The 18,395-nt window shown below is 49.9% G+C and overlaps 1 long non-coding RNA gene across 1 annotated transcript in view; it reads right to left on the reverse strand.

Annotated features, from left to right (window-relative positions):
• The window catches only part of LOC140217403 (uncharacterized), a 268,452-nt gene extending 250,525 nt beyond the window's left edge, over positions 1 to 17,927 (reverse strand). Inside the window, exon 1 of the long non-coding RNA XR_011893966.1 lies at positions 17,624 to 17,927. This is a non-coding gene — a long non-coding RNA (uncharacterized lncRNA). The remainder of the gene's footprint in view (positions 1 to 17,623) is intronic.
• Between the last annotated feature and the right edge of the window lie 468 nt (positions 17,928 to 18,395).

Raw genomic sequence — 18,395 nt, forward strand, 5'->3', positions numbered from 1 at the left:
TTGGCCGGTTGAAGGGCTGGGTCAACTTTCCCGTGACTTCAGCTTCAAAGCCAATGCCAAGGAGATATTTGCATGGTGAGATCGAATTCCTAGTGCTATCACCAGAGTGAATAGCTTGCAGATCGCCGTCCAGCAGTCAGAAGGGTTCAACCTAGGCTGGCTCAGCGCTTCCTTCGTTCGGCTGATAAAACTATGCAGTCAGGACGGGAAGATATTGTGGAGATCTCTTATTTGGCTGCCCTTTTTTTCTGAAGTTCGGGAGTGCTGCACTTTGTTCCTCAATTTCACGGCACAGCGCGCACCGTCAGCACCACACTCTTCGATTTGACTTCGCGCAGGCAATGCAGGGCCCGTATACTGTAATGTTCGATTTCAAGTTCCATTGCTTCTATCATGCCACGCGCAGTGGGGCAGATCGCAGGGATAGCGGCAGCGCGGCGGCGAGCGAGTCATGTCCGAACCAATGACGAAGGGCGAAAAAAGAAGGAAAATTGATATAGTCGGCTAGTAAATGTGTCCCTAAGAACCAGTTCATGGTTTTGTCGCGCTAGCTACTTGAGAAGTGCTGGCAGTGCGTTCCTGTTGCGTGCATCGTGCGAGCTCCTGGTAGCAGACGACATAGCGCTGCGCTCTGCCAACTCATTTACGCTTGCGATACCGCCTGTGGGCTGAGAATGAAAAAGAATGATATTAATAAATTACTTCTGCATTGCGTAAACGTCCGGCACCACAAGTTTATACTTCAGAATTTGGCGTATAATATTTAATTTATATTTTACATTTATTTAACAAGCAGAAACATTCTGCAATTCCTCGATTAACTCGTCATATAATGACGTACACTTCAGAAGTGGCACCCTCTCATCTATTGGTCGCGCCCTCCCCTTCTTCCACCACCGGCTTGGGAGTGGCACATCTAGTGACGTAAGCGGCGAAGCGAACGGTTCGTATTCCGAACCGTTATAAGATTCGGCTACTGGCTTCACAGCAGTGGCATGCTGCGACTTGAAGCTAGCCCTAGGTTTTCTGTGGCTAGTCATGGAGGAAGGAAGAAATTTTCCTTCTTCCATGCAGCTGGCAAAGGGACGCACTGCATCGAAGGTCGACAAAAAGCACGCCAAAAAGTAAATAAAAAAAATCATACTATATTCTAAAGATACAGCTATGCTTTACAGTTGTTTTGAAGTGACAATTATACCTCAGTAGCGCATCGCCGGTACAGTGCTTCGTACGAATAACCTTGGTTGAAGTGTGGACCATATAGTTGTGTCATCTTCTACGATGGTTACGTACGTGTGCAAGTGGTTCTTTATTCTGTGACCGTACTGGCATGGTAGGATGGTTAGAATAGCATGGAAGAAGTTCCCCATGCCTGCCTGGTATAAAACTACGGGGGCTGCCGCTGTAGATACGTAATCGCAAATTAAACGAGGACGGTTCTTGCTTGGTTGTTACTGTTTTTTTCCAACCAGCGGCCATTCCGCTGACGCGGCTGATGGGGCTCTTGCATTGCCCAGGGAGCGCTGCGAGGATGGATGGATGGATGGATGGATGTTATGAGCGTCCCCTTTGGAACGGGGCGGTGGCTTGCGCCACCAAGCTCTTACTACTATGCTGCCTAATATCCTACCTATGTTCACCAATGAAAAAAAAAAAAAAAAAACCCCACTATGAATTACCACGTCCAAATTTTCTGATACCCTATTGCGAACTGTGCTTTTGTACGTCTCCGTCTTTTGTCGTTTCCCTACTTTTCTTCCACCAATCCTCCAATCGCCTCTTACTGATGTCTATTGCGGACCTGTTTGCTTTACCACTGCTCCCGCTGAACCCAAGGGCTTCAAGGAGGCCAGTGGTGCCTAAATCGACCGCTGGGTAGACGTCCTCACATTCTAATAAAATATGTTCCGTCGTTTCCCTAGCTTTACCGCAGCAAGCACATGTTTCTTCTTCATTCTTATATCTCGCTTTATAGGTGCGTGTTCTAAGGCATCCCGATCTCGCTTCGAAAAGTAATGAGCTTCCCTTTGAGTTATCATAAATGGTTTCTTTCCTAATTTCGTTTTTTCCCCTTAAGTAGTTACTCATGGCAGGTTTCTTTTCCATTGCCGCCACCCATGAGATTAATTCAGCCTCTCTGACTTTCCGCTTGACCTTCTTTGTTGCTGTGTTGCCCACCCCACAGGCCGCATACTTGCTGGTAAGCTTCCTAGTTCTTTTCCTCCACTGTGAATCAATGTTTTGCCTGTACAGATACCTGAACACTCTCCCAGCCCATTTACTTTCCTCCATATTCCTCAGCCGTTCTTCGTACTCAATTTTACTGCGGGCTTCCCTCACTTCAAAACTAGTCCAGCCCATATCCCCTTGCACAGCTTCATTTGTAGTCTTCCCGTGAGCGCCCAATGCGAGGCGACCCACTGACCTTTGGTTCCCGTCGAGTCCTGATTGTACCCCTGATTTAAAGCAAACAACCGCATTTCCAAAAGTAAGTCCTGGAACCATTACCCCTTTCCACATACCTCGGAGGACCTCGTACCTATTGTATCCCCATAGCGCTCTGTGCTTCATTATGGCTGCATTTCTCTTCCCCTTGACTGTTATGGTTTTTTCCTGTGTTTCCATATATCCGTTGCCTTCGTTTATCCATATACCAAGGTATTTATATTCTGTTACCCGAGGTATTTCTTGGCCCTGTATCTCCACTGTCTGTTCACTGTTTTCATTGAATACAATAACACCTGATTTTCTAACACTAAATTTCAAACCTAACTTGTTGCCTTCCTGTCCACAGATATTAGCCAGACGTTGCAAATCACTTTGCTTGTTTGCGAGCAACACAATGTCGTCCGCATAAAATAAACCTGGGAGTTGCTGCTCTATTACTGTACCTGCCTGTTTGTATGAGAGATTAAACCCGATATTACTTCCTTCTAGCGCCCTCTCCATCCTCACCATGTACATCATAAACAGCAGCGGGGATAAAGGGCACCCCTGCCTCAGTCCCTTGTTGATATGAACTTTCTCCGCGCTCCTCATCCCTTCCCATTCAACGCAAACAGTATTTTCTAGGTAAATCTCTCTCAAAAGCTGTATACAATCGTTACCTAAGCCTTCCCCTTCCAGAATATCCCACAAAATGCTGCGGTCTACGTTGTCGTATGCTCCTGTAATGTCCAAAAAGGCTACATACAACGGTCTGCTTTCTGCTTTTGATATTTCAATACACTGAGTAAGAACAAACAAGTTATCATCCAAACGCCTACCTATTCTAAAGCCATTCTGAAGCTCTCCCAAAATGCCATTATTTTCTGCCCATGCTTGAAGCTTTAATTTCACTGCCTGCATTGCTAGCCTGTATATTACCGATGTAATGGTCAACGGTCTATACGAGTGAATTCTGTCTTTCTCCCCCTTACCTTTATAAATTAAATTCATTCTACTTTGTCGCCAACTGTCTGGTATTCGTCTATCTTTTAAAGTTTTTTCAACTGCTTTCACGAGAGCTTCCTTACTTTTTGGTCCCAGTTCATTTATCAGCCTAACGGGAACCTCGTCTAGCCCTGTGGCTGTGCGCTTAGGAATTTTCTCTTCCGCTTTCTTCCAGTTTAAATTTGTAAGCACTAGCTCCTTTCCCCCTTGGGTCTCTTTCATGCTCTTTTTTTCTTCAAATACAACCTTGTCCTTGCCTTGGAAAGATTCGGCTGTTACTTTTTGGATGTAATTTATTGCTGCTTCTCCTTCCAGTCTGTTTTCATCTTCGTCTAGGATATGTTGTTGTATTGTTGTTGCCTTCCTGCCTAATAATTTTATGTGATTCCAAAATATTCTAGGTGCAGCCTTCTTTTTCTCACGTATTTCTGACAACCAACGTTCACTTTCACCTTTTAATTTTGCTTGCACCAGTATTTGAACCATGGACTTTTTCTCCTGGTATATTTCCCATTTACTGGTTACTTCATCCTGTGGCAACTGCGCCTTCTTTGCCTGCCTGTGCTCTCGAGATGCTTTCTGTCGTTCGGCGATGGCTTCTCGTATCTCCTTGTTCCACCAGCTTTTCGGTTTCTTTTTTCCTTTCCAATGAACATGTTGTTTCTCTTTCCGTATTTCTGTCGTTACTACACTTAGAAGCTCACCATATTCCCACCCCTTACTTGGCAACTTGCCAATTTCTTCCTCCACTCTAGTGACTATATTTGCTATTTGTTCAGCGTTCAAATTTGGACTGGCCATTTTGCTTTCGTTGCTCTCTTTCCCAACTACATATCCCATTTTCAAAATGATGCGTTTATGGTCACTCCCTATGCTGCTAAACCCTTCCTCATCGATGACCATTTCTCTCAACTTATCATGAATTCCTTCTGTCATCAGACAGTAATCAATGGTCAGACAGTAATCAATGGTAAAAAGCGCCCTCTGTCCTAAAATGGGTCGTACCAAGCTCGGTCGTCTGCTTCGGAAAGCACGTTTACAATATGGACCCGCCACTTTTCGGTTGTGTTGTAGCACGGCCTGCTGCGTATATCGGGCGCCGAAGATTTTTTCAGGGGTGGCACGCTGCGTAAAGGCAAGAAATTATGCAGTGCCGAATACGTGTACGCCGTTCAAGAATTAGGCGGCGAAGTTTTAGCACGGTGTCAATCGCAAGTGAAGCGAGTCGCGTACGAAGTGGAACTACAGGTAAGGTTTGCACGCTAGCTGCTAGATTCAGGCGCACAAACGCGAGGAAATGCGTGCTATAAATGAATCCACAGCAGCGATAAGCAGACATCATGTGTACGGAACTGCTCGAGCACACGACGGTACGCGCCGCGATGTACGAACTGCTCGAGCGCACGATCGTACGCGCCGCGACGGCAGCGGTCTTTCGACATGCCGCCAAACGGCGGGCCTCCTGCAATCTTTGTTGACTGCATGCCGCTAAACTGGTGCAATGGATATGAGCTCGCACGTGCGTGCGAATCGCGCTGTAGCGCGAGCTTGTGCGCTGCTCGCTTGATGTAGCTTTTAATGACAGCGCTCGAATATCGATGTGCTGCAATCAATACTGCCTTGCTGCGCTGCCTTGACGTGCTGGCTTGAGATCAAGGATGAGCGCATTTAACTCTCTTAACCTGTGCTGCTCGTAGTGGAGTAGTGAATTGTCATCGAATGAGCCCGACCATTTGTGCTCATTTGCATACACTTCACCACTTCGCATCGGTCGAATTGTTAATAGACGACCGCACGCCAAGTTTCATCCTATACGCCAGCGCTCGTTTCTCCCCTGGCGGAACGATTTCATCTCCAACGGGTGTAGGTTTCCGCCGCCCCCGCGTTCAGTTCGTGCTGCGCGCGAAACGTCTCTTGTTTGCGAGGGCGCCTCTTCGGATGACCGGAAATTATTATTGTGTTGTTAACTGTCACGACAGCAATGTAAACACGATATGGTTGATGCCACCAGTGAAATTCTGCCGATTCACAAGAAAATGGTACGAAAAAAGCAGACGACACACATGGATTACTGCCGTGCGCCGAGCGAAGTAAACAACTGGCAAACGAAGCGAGCTCGTTCATTGATCACTCCTGAGTGTATGACGGTTTTTATATGTAACCCACATGAATTTAATAATTACTCGGTACATAATCCTTTTATTCATATAAAAACTTTTGTTCGACGAGCGCTTGTCCTGTCTTCTTTCTCGTGTTTCGTTTATGTGTGCGCTGCCCAAGAATGGAAACCACTTCTGTTGTATGCGCTAGCAGTGGCCGAAGTTCACGCGTGCCGAGAAATTGAATATGTGCATGATGCATTGAACATGACCGGAGTTCATTCCCGCTTCACCACTGCACCGATCGATCGAGTTACTGGACGATACGCGGCCCGCGTCTTGGTCGCGCCGGCATTGCTGAAGCAGGAATGATTACTAATACTTTCAACTTCCGTCTCTTGAGCACTGTTTAAAAATGGCCAAGCTGTCTACATTGCTGCTTCTATTCCATATTGTAGGGGACGCACTAGTTAAAGTTGTGTGCGCATGTCGTACTTGTGCTATGCAGCGATATATTTTGTTTATTTCCGCACAGTGTCGATGGAAGACCGTTGTCGCCATCAGAGACAACACGGATTTGTAGCAAACATATTGTGAGAAACTGCAAAAATGACTTTAGCTCGTATGTGCCGTATGTATGTGCCGCATCGTATGTGCTGACGATTTTTCCGGCGGTACATACGATGTCGTTTCCAATCACCTGCTCAGCGTCACTTACATGGTTAAGCAGACGCTGCCCTTTCGCCGCATTGCAGCCATAAAAATAATCGTCAAGCCTACCGATCTTCTTAAAGGCAAATAGAAGCGTGTACAGTCTGTTTCACACTTAGGGGAAAACTGGGAACGTATTGCATCGCGATGCGGCAAGCAATACAGTCGTGCGGTGGCAGCAGCTCGAGCAGGCGCAGACGCTCGAGGGGCGGAGTCGTGATCTGCGTCGTCTGCTACGGCGGCGCGCGCTGGCCGCATTGTCGGGAAGCGTGCTACTGTCAGGGGCAGTGTACGTATATTTCTTCACTGTGTGTGCTCCCGTAATAAGCAGCGACAAGACGCACCAAGATGTGCGCGCAACGTGTTCAGTCTTTGTTTGACTCGAAAGGAAAACAAAGCACTCAACAATGATAACTATGGGAGTCGAACACGATGAAACAAACGGATACGATTAAATGAATGTTTTAGGTTCAGACAATGAGCTCGAAATGGTTTTTCTCGACAATCATTCGCTACACCAGACAGACTCTGCCCGCCGGCGGGGAATTGGACACGTCACGCTCGGAACTTCAGTTAGTATCTCGTCATGTCCCCAGCGGCAGCGATGACAGCGCTCATCCTGGAAGGCAGTGAAGTGCAGAATGACTTGATCAGGGATGTGTTCATTCGCAGCACGTCTCAGTCAGTGACGATGGTGGATCGAAGCCTATCCTCGGGCGACTGATAGAGGGGACGGTGCGCCAGCGATACTTTCAACGAGCCCCAGACATTTTAAATGATGTTGGCGCCCGGGGATTGAGGCGGCCACTCCAAGAGAGTGACTGCGCGCTCTTCTAGCAGTTGTTGCACCACACGAGCAGTGTGGATCGGCGACCTATCGCGTTAGAATATATAGTCGCCTTCCAGAAGCGGGCCGTCAATAATGTATGGAATCAGTACGTCGTCTATGACTGCCCTGCAGCGATGAACTTACCTTCGAGGCGTATCAGTTGGCGTCGCACAACGCATAGTAAAGAATACCGGCTCATTTCACGCGCGCGCCGCCGTAGCAGACGACGCCGTTCAAGATCCCGCCCCTCGAGCACCTGCGCGAGCTGCTGTCGCCGCCGGACTCAAGTGCTCGCCGCATCGCGATGCAATGCGCTGCGAGTTTTCCCCTAAATGTGAAACAGACTGTACACCGCCCTTCGAACGAAATCTCCACGCGCAGAGAGAACACCACACGCGCTTGTCGAGGTCAGACGTGCCTAAACACTGCTCCACGGCACGTACTTCGGCCCGAACCGCCGCCCCCAGCCGGGGGCCCCCGAGGCACCGCGAGCGGCACGGCTCGCCTCGAAACCCCGGTGACTCCGGCTCCCCAGCTCCGGCGAGACGCTCGGCCGCCGCGACGGCGAAAACTGCCGGTCGCTGCTACCTCGAGTGCGCACGACTACACCAACGCCTTCATACAGCATGGAGGTTCAGGTGCAAGGTACCGACATGGACCCGAGCCAGTATGACCCTCGGAACTGGACCCAAGTCCTGAGAACACAGGCGAATCACCGGAAAACCAGAAAAGCGACCCAAGGTCCAAGCGCCGATCCTACCGGTCGGGAATCGCTGAGTCAGTCGCGGGAAACGCGGGATACCGCCACAACTCCCGCACCACACAGCTCCTCGACGCAGCTACGCGTGCTCCGTACAGCTGCACAAAAGATCAAGAAACTGCCAGCTCTTCCCCCAGACGAATATAAAGTCGTCTTCCGCTCCCAGGGAGGCCTGGACCTGACGATGCTCCAGCCACGCTACCTCCTCACCGCTCTCATGCAGGCCGCTTCACTGACCGACCCATCTACGCTGACACTTCGAATTCACCCGGTCAATAACACTTGCATAGTGTCTGCGGCGAATCAAGATGACGCTCTCAAGCTTGTGCAACTCCAGCACATCATCTACGACCAACGTGAGTATGCCATGGCGGCATATATCGCACCCCCTGATGGCTCAGTTAGGGGAGTTATCACGAATGCCTACTGGAAAGAATCGCCGCAAGAGCTTCTAGCAGACTTGATCGCCCGCAACCCTTACGCTACTATACTAGATGCTCGACGGATGGGACTCACACGCTCGATACTTATCACCTTCGGTCAAGCCATCGTCCCCCGAAAAATTGTTTATGGCGGAGGACTGCATCTGTGCACGCCTTACACACCAAGGGTCGAGACCTGTAGCAACTGCCGGACCATAGGCCACCGCACGGATGTCTGTATCCAACCTAGGACACACAAGTGCCCCAGATGCGGCGAGTCACACCCGAAGGAACCAAATCCAACATGCACTCCCGTCTGCATCATTTGCCAAGGCCCGCACTTGTCCGGAACCCGGGAATGCGAGCACCGCCACCTCCACAGGACAACGAAGCCTACCCCCGAACGCGAAGCACGATCCCGGCGACAAGACGACCACCACTCACCGCGCAGTACAGGATCCGAACGCCCGGAACCATCTGCCGGCCAACAAACAGGGCGCTCTAAGAGCTCGGACCGGCCGACATGGGCGGACAAGCTGAAGACGCCCAACGTGAACACAAAACTGGCAAGCAACACCCCGCATACCCCGGACCCCCGCGACCAGGAGCTTCGGGCTCTGCGTGTGGAGGTAAGCCGCCTCACAACACTTTTAACACACAACCCCGTTCCCCCCTCCACACCCCAGCATCCCTCCCCAGAGCGAATCCTCCCACCCACTGTAGAATCACCCACCGCACCAGCCATACCCGCCTCACCCCCCCATAAAAAGAAACGCACATCGGACTCGCATGCCGATTATCAGGCTGATCTCAAAGACTTGGAATCCAAATTTGACGCCAAATTGGTAGCTCTGGAGACGCGCCTCGAAACCAAGTTCACAACACTCGCCGAACAGCTATCTTCTCGCCTTGAGCAACAGATGGACACACTTTTCACACGCTTAAGCCTAACTCTCGAACGTACTTTTGCACAATTTGAGACGCGCCTTCAGAGGCTAGAAACAAATACCAGCTCTTCACAGGAGGTTTCCCCTACCTCCATCCTACACCTACCTACTCCTCCTATTCCACTACCACCACGAGAACCTATCCTCGCCCCACCCACGCTCCAATATGGCGGGCCGGGATAATTCTACCCACCTATCACTAATTCAATGGAACTGCCGCGGCTTTCGGCGCAAGCGCGCGCCGCTGCAGCTCTTAATACCTACCCTCCCTGCCATACCTAACATCCTTTTGTTACAGGACACACAACACCAAGCCAAACTTCCCAGTTACCACGCAGTACACTCAGACACCACCGCCAACCCTCGGGTATCCACACTGATACATCGCACTATTACCTACCAAGAACACACAATCACCTCCGCCACTCCGTGTGTCCTCATTGAAATCATCCCCACGAAACTTAATACACCTCCGATCTTTATTGCCAACATATACCACACCCCACGCCAAGCTATGACCACTCTCGATACTCTACTCCATAAAATTAATAGCATCGCGGGCCGAAATCCCCTACTCATAGGAGGCGACCTTAACTCTCAGCATACAGACTGGGGTTATCGGTACACCACAGCACGGGGTCGCAGGCTTTGGACTACTGTCCAAGACCTGCGCCTTACTACACATAACAACTTTCACACACCAACCCGCATTGGCAACAGTGTAACCATGGATACTAGTCCGGACCTTACACTTAGCCGTTGCCTCAAAGGTATCTCGTGGTCACGAACGCAACACACACTCGGAAGCGACCATTACATGATAGCCATCCAAATACCTCACACACAACACAGCCCTCGACTCCTCACCCACAATCTTATCAAATGGGATGCAATCCGGTCCGCACGACAAGAACACCCAGACACCCCGATACAAGATATTGATCAGTGGGTCGCATCTCTCCTAAACGATATAACCGCACACACACAACACATTACCACGTCACCCGACACCCCAACACTGGACACGCGCCTAGCCCACCTCTGGGAGGCACACCACAGCATCCTAGAGAGATGGAAAAGCCAAAAACATAACAGAAAGCTAAAACGAAGACTGGCCACGCTACAGACACAAATCGCTGCACACGCCGAGGAGCTGTGCCGTTCCAACTGGGGTCAGGTGTGCAACAGTATATCTGGCAACCTCTCTACCAAGAACGCATGGCAACTCCTACGGCATCTTGTTGACCCCACACACTCGCGCACAGCATCACAACATCACATCACACGCCTCATCCACAACTCCACGCTCTCCCCCGACACCCTTCTGGACCAACTCCGGACAGAACACACGGCACCCGGCACCTCCCCCCCTCTACCACCCTACACAGGAGCCGCGAATGAAGCCCTTGACACCGATATTTCGGAACAAGAGGTCCGCATGGCCCTGCAAAACATCCGCACAAGCTCTGCACCGGGAAAGGACAAAATAACAAACTCTATGCTCCGTAACCTGGATGATCAATCTATCACACAGATTACAGAATATTTTAATCAATGCTGGAGAGAGGGCACCCTGCCACAGTCCTGGCGCCATGCCAAAATTATCTTCATCGCGAAACAGAACAAACCCCACACCATATCAAACCTCCGCCCCATATCACTCACATCATGTCTCGGGAAGCTTCTGGAGCATGTTGCTTTAAACAGACTCAATCAGCATATGCACGACCACAACCTATATCCGCACAGCATGGTGGGCTTCCGCCCAGGTCTCTCCGCCCAAGATGCAATGCTTCAATTGACGCACGACATCTTTGACCCTCTCATCCCCGCTCATACTAAAGCCGTCTTGGCCCTGGACTTGTCCAAGGCCTTTGATCGCGTAGAACACCAAGCGATCATGGCGGCTCTCTCCCCCCTCAATGTAGGCGCCCGCATGTACGCGTACGTACAAGCGTTCCTCTCGGGACGCACGGCCGAGGTTCATATGGGCTCCCATGCGTCCCCTCCGTACACCCTCAGCGGAGTGGGTACTCCGCAAGGTTCTGTCCTTTCCCCTTCAATTCCACACTCATTCCCTTAGCCCATGCTCTTCAAAATATCCCTCACCTTCACCACACCCTCTATGCAGATGACATCACTCTGTGGACCACCCACGGCAGTGATGGTGACATAGAGGAAACCTTACAAACCGCTGCAAACATCACACAACAGCACGCACAAAGCATTGGTCTCTCCTGTTCCCCGGAAAAGTCTCAGATAATTTTCATGCGTCCCTCACCACGTACTCTTCCCACCGCCCCAATCACCGTTACTCTGGCCGGACGCCCCGTCCCGGAGGTCGACACAATGCGGATCTTGGGCCTACACATCCAGAGCACAGCCGGAACACTCTCACTATCCGGAAACTCAAGCGGGTGACGGAAGCGCTGTCGCACCTCATCCGAAGAGTTTCCGGCAAACACTATGGCATGAAGGAGCGCGATTTGTGTCGTCTCATTCATGCCTTCATACTTAGCCGTTTCCTCTACACAATACCATATCTTCGACTTCGACAAGAAGAAATCGCCACCCTAGATGCTATGCTTCGTAAAGCCTACAAGGTGGTCCTACACCTCCCCCCTAACACGCAAACCACCAAACTTCTCCAGCTTGGGCTCCACAACACCACACACGAACTCATAGAGGCCCATAGACAAGCACAATACTCTCGTTTAGCTCAATCTATCACAGGACGTTACATACTAGACGCTCTCCGAATTAACATACCAGCAGCCGACCCCACACTCCTTTCAGTTCCCCGCCCCATACACACTCAGCTCACAGTAAAACCTCTCCCTCGGAACACCCACGCCACCTATCATTCGGCCCGCCGCAAAGCCCGCGCAAAAGCTCTACACAAATACTATGGTATCGAAGCTGACGCGGTATGGGTGGATGCGGCCTGCACGGGCGAAGACGCAGCAGCTGTAGCCGTTAACAATTTTTTCCAACCCATCGCAACTCTCCACCTTCCTGGCGCATCCACCCCGGAATCCTCGGAAGAAGCGGCGATCGCGCTTGCCCTTACACACACTAATGCTCGCTACGTCCTTTCCGACTCAAAAACCGCACTCCTAAATTTTGCACGAGGACGAGTCTACGAGACCGCCTTCCGCATTCTCAGCTCGCCCTCCGCAAACCCGCCCCGCCAGGTGGAACTGATCTGGGTGCCTGCGCACTCTGGGAACCCCGGCAACGAAGCCGCCAATGACCACGCCCGAGGTCTCATCAACCGGGCGGCGGCGGAATCGGAGTCGAGCTCTTCCCGGGAGCGCATGCACTCTTTCAGCGAGCTGACCCAGGCATATCGCGCCGAACGTCAGATATACCCCCCGCCCCACCAATCCCTTGGCAACTATCACCAAATACTATGGCGCCGCCTCCAGACCCGCACCCTTCCCTCCCCCTATTTTCTCTCCCGCATCCGCCCAGGAGCATACACCCCCTCGTGTGCTCAATGCACTCACCCCCATGCTACGCTTACCCACATTCTCCTTAAATGCCCGGCGGACCCTCCCCCGCGGGGCCCGGAGCTCCTGACTACATGGGAGGAATGGGAGACCCTTCTGCGCTCGACGGACCCGGCCAGGCAGAAGACCGGGCCGCCCACGTCATGGAACTCCATGAACTCACAAACGTGTAGCGCAGTGGTGTCGTGCGGGGACCCTGGGACCTACGTGCAGGGGTAGCACACTCTCAAGTTCAACAAATGGCCACAGAGGGCGAAAAAATCGACCGCGCGCCGCTGCTAACAAAGCCGACGTAGTAGCATCACTTTCGGGATTCGTTCGTTAGTTCCAACATTTCCCGGTAGAGGCGTCGTAATAAGCGCAATTTTATCTTACAAACTTTCTCTTACAATTACCGAAGCATTTTCTTTTACATAAAAACAGCGCAAAATGATCATTGCTAATTAGATATTGTGCTCTTTGTTAGTAAGTTTATTGTTTCTTTGCCATTATAAACGCAAATAGCGTTCAGCATCATCGATCTTTCACGTGACCTCTGACCTGGATTTAAAATTTTTACCGGTATTTCCGAGTGCACGGCGGCACGGATTCATTCGTTCGTACACTCAAGACTGCTTTGTTTCTAAAACTAGTTTCTTGCGCTTCGATGTCTCGCGTTATTTAACTTGGGGTGAAGTTACGTGTTTGCAAGCGGACATGTAAGCCCGGCAGTTGGGTTTCGGTCGTGAGCCATTCGGAACAGGTCTGCATCGAAACGGGAGCTGGATTTTGCTGCGGCTGACAACGGCAATAACGGTGAGTCGTTTAACACCGCTGCTTGAATCGTTATATAATATCCGTGTCATTACCTTCCAGGCGGGCACAAGTTAACGAACTAGATCCTGCATTACATAAGGGCGGTGAGGATCTCAGTTGCTGTTTCCTAAATAAACCTTTACTTGCGAGGCTGTCGTTTGGTTTACACACACAACCAGGAAAGAAAGAGCGATATCGGAACGCGCGTCTCATTTTTCATGTTATTGTAGCCGTGGTTGTAGGTGACTGAGTAGCCTTATCAATATACATATTAAACATTTTTTTCGAGTCGGCCGGCAACGTCTTTCGTCCACAAAACCGAATAATCCTTTGGTAAAATAAAGTGAAAGTACAGAATTTAATGTATTAAACAGTTGCAAGCATGATAATTCACCCATATTTCGTACTTGTTGGTTCCAAATGTTCTTGCTGTTCAGATTGGTTTACCGTAGGGCATTTATTTTTGCAGTAGTGAAGCGGTGCATCACGTTCGTGCAGAAAAATAATGCATCAGTTCTAATAGCTTCATGACTTTCATGCATTTGCTTGTGGAACTAGCAGTGTGATCACTTCTAGTGTATAAATGAACCCACAAATGTTCTCATTTGTGATCTTAATATTACTTGCGCTGTTGACATGCATTGTAGTTAGGCAGACATCAATTTTATGGACAATAGCAATATTTATTTAACATGCTGCTTAAGCACCCTAGAACAGACAGTGTACATTTGCATGTGTTCTGTAGTCGCAAATCATTACAACATATATGTCACACCTTTTTGCATTTTAAAACTTTGCTTTTTCAATTTCTGATTCAGTCAAAATTTCTGTTCCAGACATGCAGTAATGAAGACGGCACCAGTATAAAGCAACGCACTCCACGCACTAAACAGAAGCTGTTGCCTGCTACAACAAGGTCATTGTGTGGACATTGGCTACTACTACAAGGTAAACAACACATGGTTCAGAAATAAATATGTTTGATATATGCTGTATTGGCTTGCTGTTTGCAGCAGATATGAATGTTTGTTCATATTTATGGTTCAGTATAATTGGTTCGAACATATAAAACACACGTAAATTTGGCTAATCTGTGCTGTATCTCATGTGTCACCGTTTTGCCTCAACAGAGTCTATGCCAAGCACATCTTGGTCATCACAGGAGCTCCTATCTGCGCCAACAGGAAGGGGCTGGAGCCGAATTTGCAAGGCTTTTACACCAAGAACAATGAAGCACATGCAGAAGAATATGAATGAGATATCAAGTCTGCAGAGGACTGTGTCAAGACTGAAAAGAGCTTCAGCCACCATTCCACCAGCACGGACATTTGGTTGAGTCATCCAGGTAACTCAAAAAGGACTTTCTAGAAATTCTTCGTCTTCAGGTGCACCTGCAACATCTGACCAAGCACGGACGACGCTGGCCAAAAGATTGAGTTCCATCAGCTTGCCCTTAATCAGCTTCCTAGCCATGTTAATTCCGTTTGCGCCAAGTGTAATTTTTCTTCTATAAATGCAAGCTTTCTCATTGCCCATTTTTGTTAGAGGTCATTCATCCTCATCCAAATATAAAGGTCAACCGATTCTTCGCTGATACTTAATACCAGTCACTGTATAGCAGCCTAACATATCTGTAGCAGTATCTTCTAGTGTATGTTGTCATGCGCAATTCCCCTCCTAAAATAGCTGATGCAGCATCGGCATGCATCTTGCATTAACCTATGCACATGTGCTATGCACCATTTTACTTTTCTTGATGTTTTTAGCCTTCAATGCTTGCAGAGCAGAGTGGCTTCTCTCTTGAATGCAAGCTTTCTCATTTTCCATATTCCTAGTCTCGTTGATGATTGCTCCTCTTCCTTGATAGCCTGGGTCTTTGTGCAAGCTACAGTGAAGTGATTGATTGCAGAATCTGGTTTTGCTGCCACACTTGGCTGTGGTAACTGTGTTACGTTTCTCAGATGTGGGGGCCTGGTCAGTTGCATTGGTAAGCAGTCCCTCGAGGTAAGCATTTGCTCCTGCAGTCCGCAAAGCGACATAGACTCCCAGTATACACACACCGTAACTGGTGCGCCCCGTTCGTTCTGGCCTGCTGCAGTAATGGGCAAATTGTGCTTGTGGCTTACCTCGGCCATGATTTGCTCAAAACGGAGACCAGCATATGTGCTCACATGGTTCGAAGTGTATGAAGTTGATAGCCGTATGGGTGGAAAGGCCCGCAAGAATGGCTGCCGAAGGTGATGCCCACAAAAGCGACTTGTCCACATTGCGACAAAGTGTGAGCCACACATAGCAGCCCCCGAAAGAAAATAAATGTGCACGTTGGAAAGGAGTTAACGCTAAAATGCCGGGTAGTCCATGTCGCTGTGTTGGTTGCGGCAGCAGATGCCTGCGTCACCTGATTGCTTCGCAATGGAAGTTGCTCATCTTCAACGGCAACTGTTGGTTCAAACAGGTGCGAGACTCTGTCCAATCTGTTTGTACCGCAGGTTGTCGCTCGTTACCAGACCACCACATGTGACAAAGGCAAGCATTATGCCGTAAGATGGTTCGTAGCCAATGTATAATGTATTGTCTGAACCTCATGCGGTGACTGATTGCTGTTTAATCTTGCTGTTATGCCACTTGGTTACGGTCGCAGTTTTATGTTTTTCAAATATTGCGGCCTGGTCGGTTGCACTGGGAAGCAGCCTCTCGTAAGCATTTGATCCTGCAGTCTGCACAGCGACATAGACTCCCAATTTACGCACACCGTGATTCGTGCTCCCCGTTCACCCTTTCCTGCTGCAGCCATGGGCAAATTGTGCCTCTGGCCTTTCTCGGTCGCGATTAGGCATGAACGGAGACCAGCATAAGTGCTTACATGGTCGGACGTGTATGAAGTTGGGTGGAAAGGCCCGTAAAAGTGGCTGATGAAGGTGATGCCCACGAAAGCGACTTGTCCATATTGAGACAATGTGGGACACCAAGTGTGAGACACATTAGCGGCCTCCAAAAGAAAAGAAACATGCAGGCTGGAATGGAGTCAATGCTAAAATGATGGGTAGTCCATGTCGCTGTGTAGGCTGTGGCAGCAGATGCCCGCGTCACTTGATTGCTTTGCACTGCAAGTTGCTCATCTTTAACAGCGACTGTCGCCGCAAACAGGTGGGACACTCTGTCCAATCTGTTTCTGCTGCTGGTTGTTGCTCGTTAGTAGACCACCACGTGCGACGAAGGCAGGCACTCCGCCTGTAGGTAGGCAGCTTAATGTACCCTAAGAGACCCGTGTATGTGAATGTTCACTGTTGCCATATGGTTCGTCGCCAATGTTTAATGTATTGTCTGAACCTCATGCGGTGACTGATTGCTGTTTAATTTTGCTGTTATGTCACTTGGTTATGGTCGCAGTGTTATGTTTTTAGAATATTGCGACCTGGTCGGTTGCACTGGGAAGCAGTCTCTCGAAGTAAGCATTCGCTCCTGCAGCCTGCACAGCGACATAGACTCCCAATTTTCATGCACCGTGATTCGTGCTCCCCGTTCGCGCTTTCCTACTGCAGCAATGGGCATGTTGTGCCTCTGGCCTTTCTCGGCCGCGATTAGGCATGAACGGAGACCAGCATACGTGCTTACATAGTCCGATGCGTATGAAGTTGATAGCCAGATGGTTGGAAAGGCCCGCAAAAGTAGCTGATGGAGGCGATGCCCACGAAAGCGACTTGTCCATAGTGAGACAATGTGAGACAGCAAGTGTGAGCCACACATTAGCGGCCCCCGAAAGAAAAGAAACGTGCAGGTTGGAAAGGAGTGAATGGCTAAAATCTGGGGTAGCCCATGTCGCTGTGTAGGCTGCGGTAGCAGATGCCTGCGTCTCCCGATTGCTTCGCAATGCAATTTGGGCATTTTTAACGGCGACTGTCGCTGCAAACAAGTGGCACACTCTGTCCAATATGTTTCCGCTGCTGGTTGTTGCTCGTTAACCTGACCACCACGTGCGACGACGACGGTGAGCCGTTTACGAGCTCGCGTCAATGATTCCAGCGTATCTCGACATGCAAACTTTATTTCTGCTATTGCACGAGAATGTACACTGCTTGTCTTCTGCCAATAAAGTCGCGCGTTCTGTTCACTCACTTGTGGCTTGTTTGTATGGGCGTCAGTAGAGGCTCTTGGCAATTAGAACGCACCACCTACGCGGCAGCGAAGGCATTGAGGCATGCCGCATAGCCTGCAGGGCAAGCACGGCGCGTACCAGCGTACGCGACCGGCAAAAAACGGCCATATTGAATTTTGCTCTAAAAAAAAAAGTGCACTTCCGCTTCCGGTTTGAGCAACGTCATCTGGCGTCCCCCAAAGTAAGTTCCATGCGCTGCCGCTGCTTATTTTCGAACCACGGCGGAAGGTACAGTTTCCCTTCTCTAAGTTTGTTCTTTATTCTATGCTACGTGCCCGAACCCCTTGGTCAATAAAGTTGTTTCTCTCTCTCTCTCTCCACGCGCACACACGTAGGCACACACCGCGCGCGGCGCGAAACGTGCCAAAACACGCGCAGTGCAGGAGGCAATCAAGGCGGCACGAACGAGAGATGGGAGAGGGGTACCACCCGCTAATAGAATTTTGCTTCGCATGCGGCGCTCTCAATGCCGGCGCAGCAGCGCCGCTCTCGGTGCCGTTCTTGTCTATTGTCGCTGTGGCCGGGTCTCGAATCGTGAATTACCAGCCATGCCTGCTGCTATGTCGGTCTGCTGTCGGGACTGTAGGTGCAAAAGACCGAAATTTCGAACGCAGATAATTAAGCAAGCTTCAAGACAGGCGAAGCAGTCAGCATGGCACGAAGTTTCGCTTACTCAGCGCGACGAACTGCAGCTATGCAGCGCGCCCGACGCGCCACTTCGTGAGGCCTTGA

This window comes from Dermacentor andersoni, chromosome 4, assembly GCF_023375885.2.
Source record: "Dermacentor andersoni chromosome 4, qqDerAnde1_hic_scaffold, whole genome shotgun sequence".
Taxonomy (NCBI): Eukaryota; Metazoa; Arthropoda; class Arachnida; order Ixodida; family Ixodidae; genus Dermacentor; species Dermacentor andersoni.